This window comes from Diorhabda sublineata, chromosome 2 (assembly GCF_026230105.1).
Source record: "Diorhabda sublineata isolate icDioSubl1.1 chromosome 2, icDioSubl1.1, whole genome shotgun sequence".
Taxonomy (NCBI): Eukaryota; Metazoa; Arthropoda; class Insecta; order Coleoptera; family Chrysomelidae; genus Diorhabda; species Diorhabda sublineata.
Window position 1 is genome coordinate 24,766,458 of NC_079475.1, and position 12,016 is coordinate 24,778,473.

At 32.4% G+C, this 12,016-nt stretch overlaps 1 protein-coding gene and 1 long non-coding RNA gene across 2 annotated transcripts in view; one reads left to right on the plus strand and one right to left on the minus strand.

The window, feature by feature from the left end:
* Positions 1–12,016, minus strand: part of LOC130452703 (uncharacterized) — a 192,545-nt gene that overhangs the window by 66,044 nt on the left and 114,485 nt on the right. The gene's annotated exons all lie outside the window — the stretch shown is intronic.
* LOC130452711 (uncharacterized) lies at positions 4,695–11,783 on the plus strand. Its single transcript, XR_008910991.1, has 2 exons — positions 4,695–4,980; positions 8,865–11,783. It is a non-coding gene; the product is annotated as an uncharacterized LOC130452711 (long non-coding RNA).

Sequence of the window (12,016 nt, forward strand, 5' to 3'; positions counted from 1 at the left end):
AAGATAAAAAAGTACTGGAAGAGAAACATTTTGACATCGAGACATTTACAACAGAGCTGATAAAAGTAAGCCATAACAAAAGAAGCCTTCCAGAATTCCTTCCAATTATTTATTTACCATTAGTGATATACAAAATTATTCAAATATTTCAAAAATCTTGTACAACAAATATACACATTCTTTGAATCCCCTTATCTTTCACACCCGTACATATCTGACATGAAAATCATGTAAATATTCAACTCCCTTGTAGTATTATTCAGACGAGATAACATTAGCAAAGAAAGAGGCCACCTGCAGCGAAGAGTGACCGGTTCATCGAACTAATTCACTTTATGGAGACTGATCTCAAATGCCACATAGATGTTTGGCCTCAAAATAATTGTTAAATAGATCATTATACGATGCTGTTTAAGAATATTTGATTGAATTTGATGAAATATTGAAAATATAGAAGTGTATATATATATATATATATATATATATATATATATATATATATATATATATATATAAATTCCTTCAATTTCTCATTTTCTAGACCTTTTGGTTTAGAACTCTAAACAAATTTTTCTACCTGTTCCAAACATTTTTCTGCGATTGACATTCGATGTTGTTTTGATTTTTTGGAACAAAGCTTTACCATGGAGAATTTTCGCTTTACGGTTACTCGATTAATACTTAGTTCGTCTGCTTTCATTCGAAGATTTAACCGACAATTTTTGGGTGCGCGTTTGTCTCTTCCACGCTTTCACGGCCATCTTCAAATATTTTATACCAACGAAACAATAGTGCAAGACCCATAGAATCATCACTAGACACCTCAATGTAAGTTTTAGTCGCAGAAGCGAGGTAAAAAATCAGTTTCATTACTTAATTATCAGACTTCGTAGAACAATTTGTAAATTTCGAATACTCATAGTACCAAATGTGACTCCATTGAGATAAAAACTTTATTTTTTGTATTTCAGTATTTTCAAGGCAAGACAAAAATAGAATTTTATGAACTTCGATTTGTGTAGGGTAACCGGGCGTGTATGTGAAAAGCTTGCGATCCTGGGAATCTGGTATTTCGGAACTTTTTGTAAATTCACTTATCCCGGATTCTGAGAATTTAAAATTGATATAATTGTCCAATATTTTTGTATTTACTTACATTGTTCACTAAAATTGGAGATAAAAGGTTCCACATTATGAAGAGGACAACCCGACGCCTCCACCAAAAATTATAACATTATTCTCTGAATGGGAATCTATAGAAATAAATAAAAAGCAGTCAGTATGCGAGTTATGTACACATTTCTTCTCTTACGATAAAATTCACCGTTGACTTTAATCGTATTTATTTGATTAATCTTGCTTGGGGTTTATGTTTGGAATGCACCGTTGAGAAAACATTATTTATGATTTGCAAAACTTGGTTTAAGATAATCCACAAAAATGGGTTGTTCTGAATACTACATAAATATTTCTCAAGCTTATTCCAGTCTTTTAATGTCGACTAAAAGTAAAAATAAATATGACTATTGATATTGAAGATGACCATGAAATTTTTGAAAAAACAAATCTTTCCCAGATAAAATTACCTCTGCGTCATTTTTCCAAAGATTTCGTTTAACGGAACCCACAGTTTTCTGTACTATATCGAAATAACAAGTGTGAGTGTGAGCTGGACTCATATTTTTTTCTATTTAAGAGGAAGCTAAGATCCATTAGGATTTCTCTTCCTGATGTAAAAATTGGAAAGATTAAACATTTCTCGTTCATTTCCTTGCAAATAGAGTTTTGTAATTTCCTTTTGAATACCTCTCTATATCTTGATTAATATTCTAACTATGTGCTCGAAAAAAATTTTTTGGATGAAAATCTTTCAGGTTATTGAATTATTTTATTATTGAATTATTGAACAAAAATGAGCAAGGTTGGCTAACTAGGATAAAAGTTAAAAAACGATGCAATCTGGTATTAATTTTATATTAATAAGATTCAATTAAGTATTGAGGTGAAGTTGCATGTATACACTTCTTCGTCTTTCTTCCAAAATAGGTCTAATACCTGTCACTTCTTTGATATATTTCCTCATCCCGGCTCTAGATTGTCACTCCACTTCTTTCGTGGACGACCTCTACTCCGCGTTGCAATTGGTAATTGTTGTTTGTTTTCGCTTTTGCTTCATTCTCGGTCTAATAGTGTTTTCTCCGAGATCCACCTGATATTTTTCATTTCGATGGTTTCCAAGAGTTTTGTTTTTTATATTTCTGTTCTATTTGTTTATGATGTATAGGTCATTATGTTTTATTATGTCTTAGATGTTTGTTCAGTCAATTACATTCTGAAGACATCCCACGACATTATTTTGCTTTAGCTACTAGTCCTCTTACCTGGTCTTCTATATCTCCTTAACTGGTTATGTCAATTCCAAGGTACTTTTAGTTCTAATTATAATGCATATAATGGGCTCTTTTGAAGTTATCATGCATATAGTTTTTTCAGTCGAATTTTATTTCTCTGTTACCCATTCCGTAACGTTTGCCTAGCCGCATCATGTATACACGTCCAGGGATATATTCAAAAATAGTAGTTTTGTATTAGTTAAAATTTATGATTGGATTGTTCAAATGAGATTTCTATGTAATGACATGAATTTTTAACTCATATATAGAGAAAAAAAATTGAAAATAACTGCACAAAACTGAATATATTTTAAAAAAGTTGGATCCTTTCTCAGTTTTGCAGCATGTGTTGACAGAACCGTTTCACATATTTCAAATTCAAGTGATGTTTTTTAAGCGATTTTCAGAATTTCTTCAAATGATTATTAAAAAGTTTTGTAGTCTTATTAAATAAAATACTGTTCAATTTTTACCATTTATTAATAGTTAATTGTAATAATACATCAAACATAAAGTAATGTATACTGAACATTTTGAAAAACAAGAAAAATTTGCTCTGTTACCTTTCAATCCTGTTTATACAAAAGGATTGGATTGGTTTATAAATCAAACAATACATTAAAACAATTGTTGGGCAATACTAAGGATAAAATACCAAAATCCAATAATAAATTAATGGATGCATTTGAAAGCATTGAAATTACTAAATATAAGAGTAGCTTAAATAGGGACAAATGGCCAATTGCTTACAGCCCACTCTATAGTTTAGTACTCAAGAAATAAATGTGAAGATTCCCTCCAAGGAGATTCTCTCGCTGGAATTAATTTGCGCGGGAGAAGTTTTATTGGTGGAAAAATTTAGTATACAACAGGTACGTTAAGTCATTAGGTTTAAATTTACCTTCAGTCTCTGAAGACAATGGTGGTTACTGAATCGAGCGCCAGATAATGTGATTGCGAGTGTTGGTGTAAACAGTGTGTTCACCATATCTCCATCGGTTCTAGAAATTCCAACTTAATAAAGTAATATATCGAGTTTTTCATTATCATTTCTTAAAACACTATTCTCCCACTCTAAAACTTTTATCGAATTTCAATAATTCGAAAATATCACTAAAAATGTATTCCATATCACTGGTTACGGCTAAATTTTACCTAATTTATGATTTGTAGTTGAAAGTGTACATGGCGCTACAGACCTTATGGTGTAGAATGTTGAACTAATCTGACCAATTTGTAGATCTCTTTAGTGTTGAATTAAGTTAGAATTAGGGACTCCGACCGAGAGATTTTTGCACCGCTCTGATGAGACGCAACAACGTCAACGCTAATGAGCTGTTTCTTTTCAGTGTTCTCTTTTACGGATAGCCTACCACCAAATTAAATTTCAAAATTCCTGGCATCTCCTCTGATGCAGTCCAACCAACTTAACTTCGGCTTTACAGCTTTTTTTATCCTGATTGTTCGGAATCATATGTATCGTCAAACATTTTATCTTGTTTTCATGATTCTCAAGATTCATTTTCCTTGCTATCAATTTTTCAAAAAAAGCATGTTTCAATTCTGTTCGTGTCCTGCTAATAATGCACTGATTATCAGTTGCATCATTGAGTTGATCCGGCGGGCCCTAATCGCCCTACATTTGATCTAGCTTTCATTTACCTTAAGATCCATTTTCCTAGCTTCCAGTTTTTAAGAAGAAAACGCGTCTATCACTGCTGTTCATGTGCTGCTAGTAATGCATCGATCGTCAAATGTATCGTTGAGTTGAATATCTCGTTATGAATTTGTCTGTCTTGCTTTCATATATCTCAATATCCAGATTCCTTGCTGCCAATTTCAAATAAGTGAAAGCGTCTTCCAAAGCTGATCGTGTGCTGGTAATAATGCAACGATGGTCAGTTGTATCGTTGAGTCCATCCAGCGAAAATCACTCGTCATATATTTTGTCTTGCTTTCAATAGTCTTGCGACCCATTTTCCTAGGTTCCAATTCCAAAAAAAGGGAAAGTGTCTTTCAATGCATTTCTTGTGCTGGTAATATCGTTATTTGTATCGTTGATACGGCAAGCATCACTTTCATACATCCATGTTCTTTGCTGCAAATTCCAAAGAAGAAAAATCATCTTCGGATGCTTTTCAGTGACAAGTTAATTATACAGAGATCGTCAGCATAGTCCAATAATTTTATAATTTTATCGTAAAACGTGCTGATTGTATTTATACGATTAATTTATTTATATATTTATTATCAGGTCGAAAATAATTAGTTGATTTTGCGCAACTTTTTTTATAACTTAACGAAGTCAAATGAGTCAAATTATATTGAAATTCCCAGTACAAAACCGTAACTGTTTCGTAATGAAATTACCGTGAAATAAAATCATATGACTCGTGTAAATAAGATTAATAATTATTTTTAGCAGTGAGTGATATAAATTAGATTTATCGATATGTTCGGTATACATATTGTGAAGAAACTACAGTTTCAAACAAATTCGAAAAGTAGATTGAGGTAAATGACATACTACGATCAATGGTGCTTAAATCGGACTAACTTATAACCAAGAATTAGTGTTTCAGTTAAGGTAACGCTAAGGATACATATGTTTTGATTATTTTATTGAGAGTAACATTAAACACATGCCATATAATTAAAATAGATAAATAAATAAACCAAGTAAAAAACGAACAGGATAAAATTATTCAGACTACTTAACATTGGCATTCGAATTACAGTTCTGAGAGACGTGGCAAACAAGATGCTATACAATATGTGCCGTTTCTAAAACCTCATTTATTTCGAAGATGAACCGATTTAACAACCGAAAAAATAGTAATAAACATTCGTGTGTGTGTATACTTAACAATTTTATTAATCCAAACAGTCCAACAATATTAAATCCAAATCCTTTACAAACAAATGTATCAAAGGTTAGTTACTGTTAGTCTTGTGAGGACATTGAAATTGAATCTATCAAGATCCGAGGAATGTGGTAAAAATCATTGCATCTATTTTTTTTCTTGAAAATACCATTCCGATTAGAAACAGTAACATACTAATTTTATTATGTTAGTAAGTAATAAGGATTCCCCACTATTTTCACTGGCAAGAAAACGACAGGATAATGTTTTGAGGCCAAAGAAATTCCCATCGTTTTTGGAATATATCTTTAAAAGAGTAGATTTTGAAGAAACTTAATCAGCTGCGAGTCGCCGACGCCATGGTTATAAACACAGATCGTATCGATGGAGCTAATGAGATGCTGCTAATATTATAGATTGTATCAGAAAGAATGGTACTTGACCAACTCGTATAAATATTTAGAGCATGAAATCCGCATTGGTGGGCGCAACCAGTGAGATAAAATGTAGAATTTGGTTGTCATTTGAGAAACTAAAGCATACCTTTCGTTTAGACATCCCATTATGCCCCGAGAGAAAGATTTTGGATCAATGCGTTTTACCACTACCTTACAAAACATTCCGAGAAAAATGGAAATATTGATTCTGAGCCTTTCGTTTAAAAGACAAGCTGCGACAAATGTCAGGTACTATTGATGTAAGGGAGCGAATTATAAAGTTAAAATTGAACTGGGTTGGTCACGTAACTACGTATGCCGAAGGACGTTGGGTGAAAAAGATTTTGGAGTGGAGGGCTTATCAAGGTGAAAACCGTAGTAACAGACGTCCACCAACGAGATGGTCTGACGATGTTGAGAGAATGCAATCAAACAGAGCAGACACAGATGGATTCAATTACGGAAGGTTGCTGACAAATAGTGGACGCTGATGAGCTGAATGATGATGATGATGTTTAAATCCCGTGCAGGTACATAATTATCTGTTGATTTCATATTTTTTATGTACATTTATAGTTGAGAAGTGGGAAGTCTTAAAACTATTAAAGGCTAACGCACTAGGAAAGTCTAATGAGATCTATAAGACAACGTTTTAACATCACTGGATAAATTGTGAGGGTTGTCTCTCACGTATGAGTGCTGTATTCTCAGCGATAACGTGGTTCGCAGTTTTTTCCTTTTCCAAGCACTAGCGACAGTTCGTATCGTCCGTGGTATCTATAGCATTAGCTTGTATCACGCAAAGAGATTTGACAGCTACACTTTTGGCTACATCAATCTCCATAAATCACCAAAGGAAGCATGCTAATTATCAGACATAAGATATGTAGTATGTTGGAAAAAGTAATTCACGAAAAAATATGAAAGGAGAGATTTAATTTGACGTTGACATTGTCGAAGCTATTTTGTTTTATATAAAAACGATACTAATAGATTTAAAGGATCCCTAAAACTTAGTGTTGCTATATATTATAAGATCATTTAACGATTTACTCTGTATATCTTGGTCAACAGTCAATAAATCTGCCTTTATAATCGGTGGATAGATGAAACCTCAGTATTTATGTTGCCGATACTAAACCCGAAAATGGGAGGAAGATTGTCGGATCAAGCTTACTTTCTTTCGACTATGAACACCATTATTTACCACGCTGAAGACTACGGCTGTGAATAAGATTGTCTGCAGCGACTATTATATCAATGTAACTACACTGAGAAAAAATTTAATATGACACTATCGCTATAGGAAGCTGAATGCAGGACAACATCAAAACTACCACTAAATGTAAACTGGAAGTTGAAAGAAATATTTTCCAGTAGGAGATGCAAATTAAATATTTACGAAACAGAGAACGAAGCAGGTTGTTTGAATGACACAATATGGAGATATAAAAACGAAATCGACAATCTATAAGGTAGTTGTGAGACCATCTATGATATACCTCACACAGCTAAAACAAAACAGTTATAAGAGACGACCGAAATGAGAGTATTCCATATAATAACTGGAAAAATCTTCATCGACAGAGAGAATTGGGGACATAGAAAGAACATTTCAGCTAAAAAACGTTAATGAATGGTTTCTGGGTAGAAAAAAGGAATGGAAGGAGCATATCAGTAGGATTGTTGATAGAAGATTTGAAATTGGAAGCGATAAATCGCCCTTGAAAACCATGGAGCAGCAATTTAGCAATACAACAGGTAAGGTGACTGCGAAAAAGAAGCTAGCGAATCGCCTATATCAATGAAGGAAGGAAAAATTTTAGATTTTAAATTATTGATTTGAAATTTTATGGTATTGAATCTTATTGAATTTCACCAATGCTTTTATTTTTATAGTATTTTAGATTTCAGCACTTGTCTTGTCCCTAATTCTAAGATATTGCATTATAACTAGGGCCTAAACAATTTTCTTTATAAGATACTTTGTCATATTATCTTTGAGTAGAAATATTTACATATTATATTTCATACCTCTTTTGTAGTTTTGTATGTACTTGTTGGTGACATACAGCACAATTTAGCACAGTTTAATTTGTCCTTTTGTTGAAAAATTTTTATATAAACAAATTGAATGTTTGGTTTGTTTTCTGTTGAGGTCAAATCTTGGCCTAAAGGAGGCAAGCACTATTCGAAATTTGCCAGACGTGGTATAACTGGTTGCAGAATTATGTTGCTTGTAAGAGCCAAGTTGCTTCCCCCTTAGAAGGTTCGAGCAACATCTAGTTAACTGTTCATGAATTAAGTTATTCGTGCAGTATTTTGTAAATTGTGTGGATATTGATTTTTGGTTGTTCAGTCCGTTGAAAGGTTGTTTTGATAAGTGATTTGTAAGCTGGTGTTTTTGAAATTGAGCTATTGTTGCACCTGGCTGGATTGTCGTCATGACATGTGACCCGATTTTGCTCAAGAAGTCTGCTGCTAACTTCATTTATATTTTCCTTTTGACTGTAAACCGTTGTGGAATTTTTCATTATGGATTTTATTATAAATTTTTAAATTTGGCTCCAAATTTTATATTTGCAGAAGTCGTGATATTTCCGCCTGAGAATTTGACGATTGGAGCGGTAGTTACCTTGTTCTTTTTGTCAGCGACCGTCGTAGCGTTAAGATCAATTTCTCCAGAGACTTTTGAAAAGCGGGATTTAGCCGGCCTAAAATTCTGGAATATTAAATTGTTAATTGACATCCAAGAAGAAGTAGATATAAGTTTCCTTCGTTAAAAAGAAAGGGACCTAGTTTTGGATATAGGACCTTTATTGGGGTTTAAAACTTAGACGACCTTAATTTGGATTTAACGTCAACCTTTGACTCGTGGAATTACCTAGTCCGGGACGATTGACTTCTTTAGTTCCTGACCGCATTCCACGGATGTTGTCCTGACAAGTAGGGAGTCTCATGTATTGTTAAAGGTCAGATCAACACTTATTAGTTTTTTTGTAAAATTTATTTCATTATTTCCTGTAAACCAAAACTCAAGAGTATTGCGGGTAACTTTTTTTAACCTATTTTTTTTATAATTTCAAATATAAATCATTGTATTTAATTTTCAACAAGTAGCTTTATTCCTAAAGATACCTCAACTTATTTCTATACTTTTCTCATTTTAGGTTAAAAAACTGAGTGGCGCCCCATTTGGAACTCAAAAGCATACCAAATTTCTGTACATATTAAACACAGCAAAATCTTGCAACAAACCCCGACAACACACATTAACATGATGAGCTTAGTCGGAGCCCAAAATGCGACCTTTAGGTTACAAGCTCTGTGTACACTGTGATATACTATGATTACGAAGTCGGTTCAAATAAACAACGTCTTGAACAGTTACAACGTGCATTTAGTGACGAAATTCCTTCAAGAGCAACTGTGTTTCTCTGGTATAGCGAAATTATAACAAGACGAATATTACTTGATATTGAGGTACGTGCTGGTAGTCCCTGTTTTTCAGTTACTGTTGATAGCATTGAGAGAGTGAGACTTATGATCGGAAAAGATCCAAAATGCATCTATCAAGCGATTGAAGCAACTCTTGAGATTGGATGCGCAATAGTAATTTCAATTTTGCATGATCAACTTCGTGTGACAGAAGTTCATCGTCGCACAGAATTAGTAAAATTGAATAAGCTTGAAGATCAACGTGAACGACAAGATTTTCGCCTGCACATACAGTGAAAATTTGCATATTGCATCGAGATAATGCATCGTCAAACACTGCATAGGAGACAGCTGACTTTTCAAGTGAAAACAACAATCATTATTCTCTAATCCGAAAAAGCTTTTACGTTAACGATAAGGGATGAAATAGATGAAGCAATTCATCAATTTTTTGAAGCATTTCAAAAGATGACTGGCTTCAAACTTTTGTACTGATGTAGGTGGTGATTATTTCTAGCATAATTTTAATCATATATGTCTATTCACCTAATTCTTACACTATAATTTCTTATATATTTTTTGGGGAAATTCTAAATTAAAATGTAGAAAAAAAGATTTTATACAATATAGTGCTGTTCATAAAAACCTAGTCTAGGACTAAATGTATGTATATCTATTCTCAATTGATATTTATTGATCGTTATTATGAAGTTTATTATCATTGTAATTTCACAACAATGAATAAATAACTTTCAGAGTAATGATGGTTGGTAACGCGAAGCAATCGGAAAAAAATATGAACAAACGCTTCATTAATATTCTATTCACTATTATTATACATAGTACATCTATATTTATTCGTACGAGCATTTCGATGCGACATCCGTATAAAATAACGAAACAAAACAGTCTCGTTATCATTCAACGTATGCACGTACCGAATGCCATTTTAGGCGTTGGGTTTTAATCGCATCGTTAAAATCCAATTATTACCATCTCATTCACTCACGGGTAGGTAGTCTCTATATTTATTTTGCCAAAGATTGAACTTCAATAAAAACGTTTTTGTTCATTAAAACATTTATATTAGAAAATATATATAATGCGGTCCATATGTATTGAATCAATTCAATTTTAGCGTTATTAGGTGCTATGTGGAAAAAACCTGAAACAGGTCAATATTTATTCTTAAATTGACAGTTTACTGTAATATTATTCCGCTCTAGCACCACCTCTGAATTATAAGCACCCCCTGGAAAATTTTAAATAAGGAAAGTCCACTGTTTAGCAATAGGATTTTTTTTTAATTTGGTGCAATCATAACTGAAAAAATTTAGTTTTAAGATGTAAAATTCTGATAATGTCTCTATCACAAAACTTTACGTACAATGAAGATAATAATGTAGCATAATATTTAAAATGTATTTTTCAATTCTTGACAATAATCGAGGCGATTTTGGAATTCTCACACATTTTATATGCGTTATTTTGTTAATTTCTTCCGTTATCCTTTTAAATCAGCAATATTGTCTGGCCTTTTAAAATATACTTCAGATATCAAATAACCTCATAAGAGGTAATCGAGAGGAGTCAAATCGGGGAGTCTAGCCGGCCATTCGATCGTTCCAATCCACCTATTGGGAAAAACCTCGTTTAAATAATCTCTTACAATCGCCACTACTTTGAAGTAATGGCTCTAAATTATTCAAAGTATTAGAACAACTAAAACGCTTGAATTGGATTTAAACAAAAAAGACAAGTAAACAAGAAAGAAGCAATTCATTTGTGAATGTAGAAAAGCTTGAAACAAAATATTTGAAAAACCTGAAGGAAAATAGAAAAGGAAATATAGTGATAGCTGAAGTTCGAAAGAAAATACTTAAAGCAATAGAAATGAGATGGCAATACACTGCAACGCACTTGGGTTTAGTTTTGTATTGAGAGAAGTTGAATAGAAGTTTCTATATGAATTTTGACTTTTTCTAAAATGAATCTATTAACCCTCTTTCTCCTTTCAAAGCCTTGAAAAATTTAACCTCGATACAATACTAACAAAGCCTTAAAAAAAAACCAATTAATATTATTCAGTTGTATCAGAAAATGAGATTGGAAAGACATTATAAAAATCATATTGGAAGCATATACACTGAAGAACAAATAAAAAAATGGATAAATAAAGCGGTAAAATAGAAATAAGAGGAAAAATTGTAACAAAACAGGTAATAAGAAATGATTTAATAAGTATTTACCACTTAATAGACACAATTACATCATTCAAACTGATGATTAGGTTTAATTCAATTAAACACATTTGTTTCATGCAGTCAGGCTACTAGCAAGCAAATATCGATTTTTAATAATTTATTCCATTCAATTTAGACCGAAAAATTGAATGAGATTTTAAATTTGAGATTTTTCACTTTCTTTATATCCATGTTATAGGAACAATAAAAACATGGAAATCACAATTTTTCCAAAGAAAAATTGATAATTTAAAATGTAACTTTTTTCTTATACAAATTTTATTTTGTTATATTTTGCATTTCACATCACTTTTTACACTGTTTCAAGTGATATATTTTTCATATTTGAAGTTTGTAAAAGTGAATGTTTTTTTATTATATGGTATTCAATATATTTTTTAATACTAACATTGTGTTTCCTTTTGAAATACTACTCGTATACGATCTATTTTAAAAACCTATATATTCCACGCAATGACAAATCCACCCTTAGTTACTCGTTAAACGAACATGAAGGCTTGTTCGCCCCCTCCTTGAAACAATCCCGGTTGGAATTCCACACCCTGTCGGCGCTGCGAGACGGGGCCAAAGCCCTAAGGAGTGCCTCTGTGCCATTATATTAACTTTATATAGGCGAACAG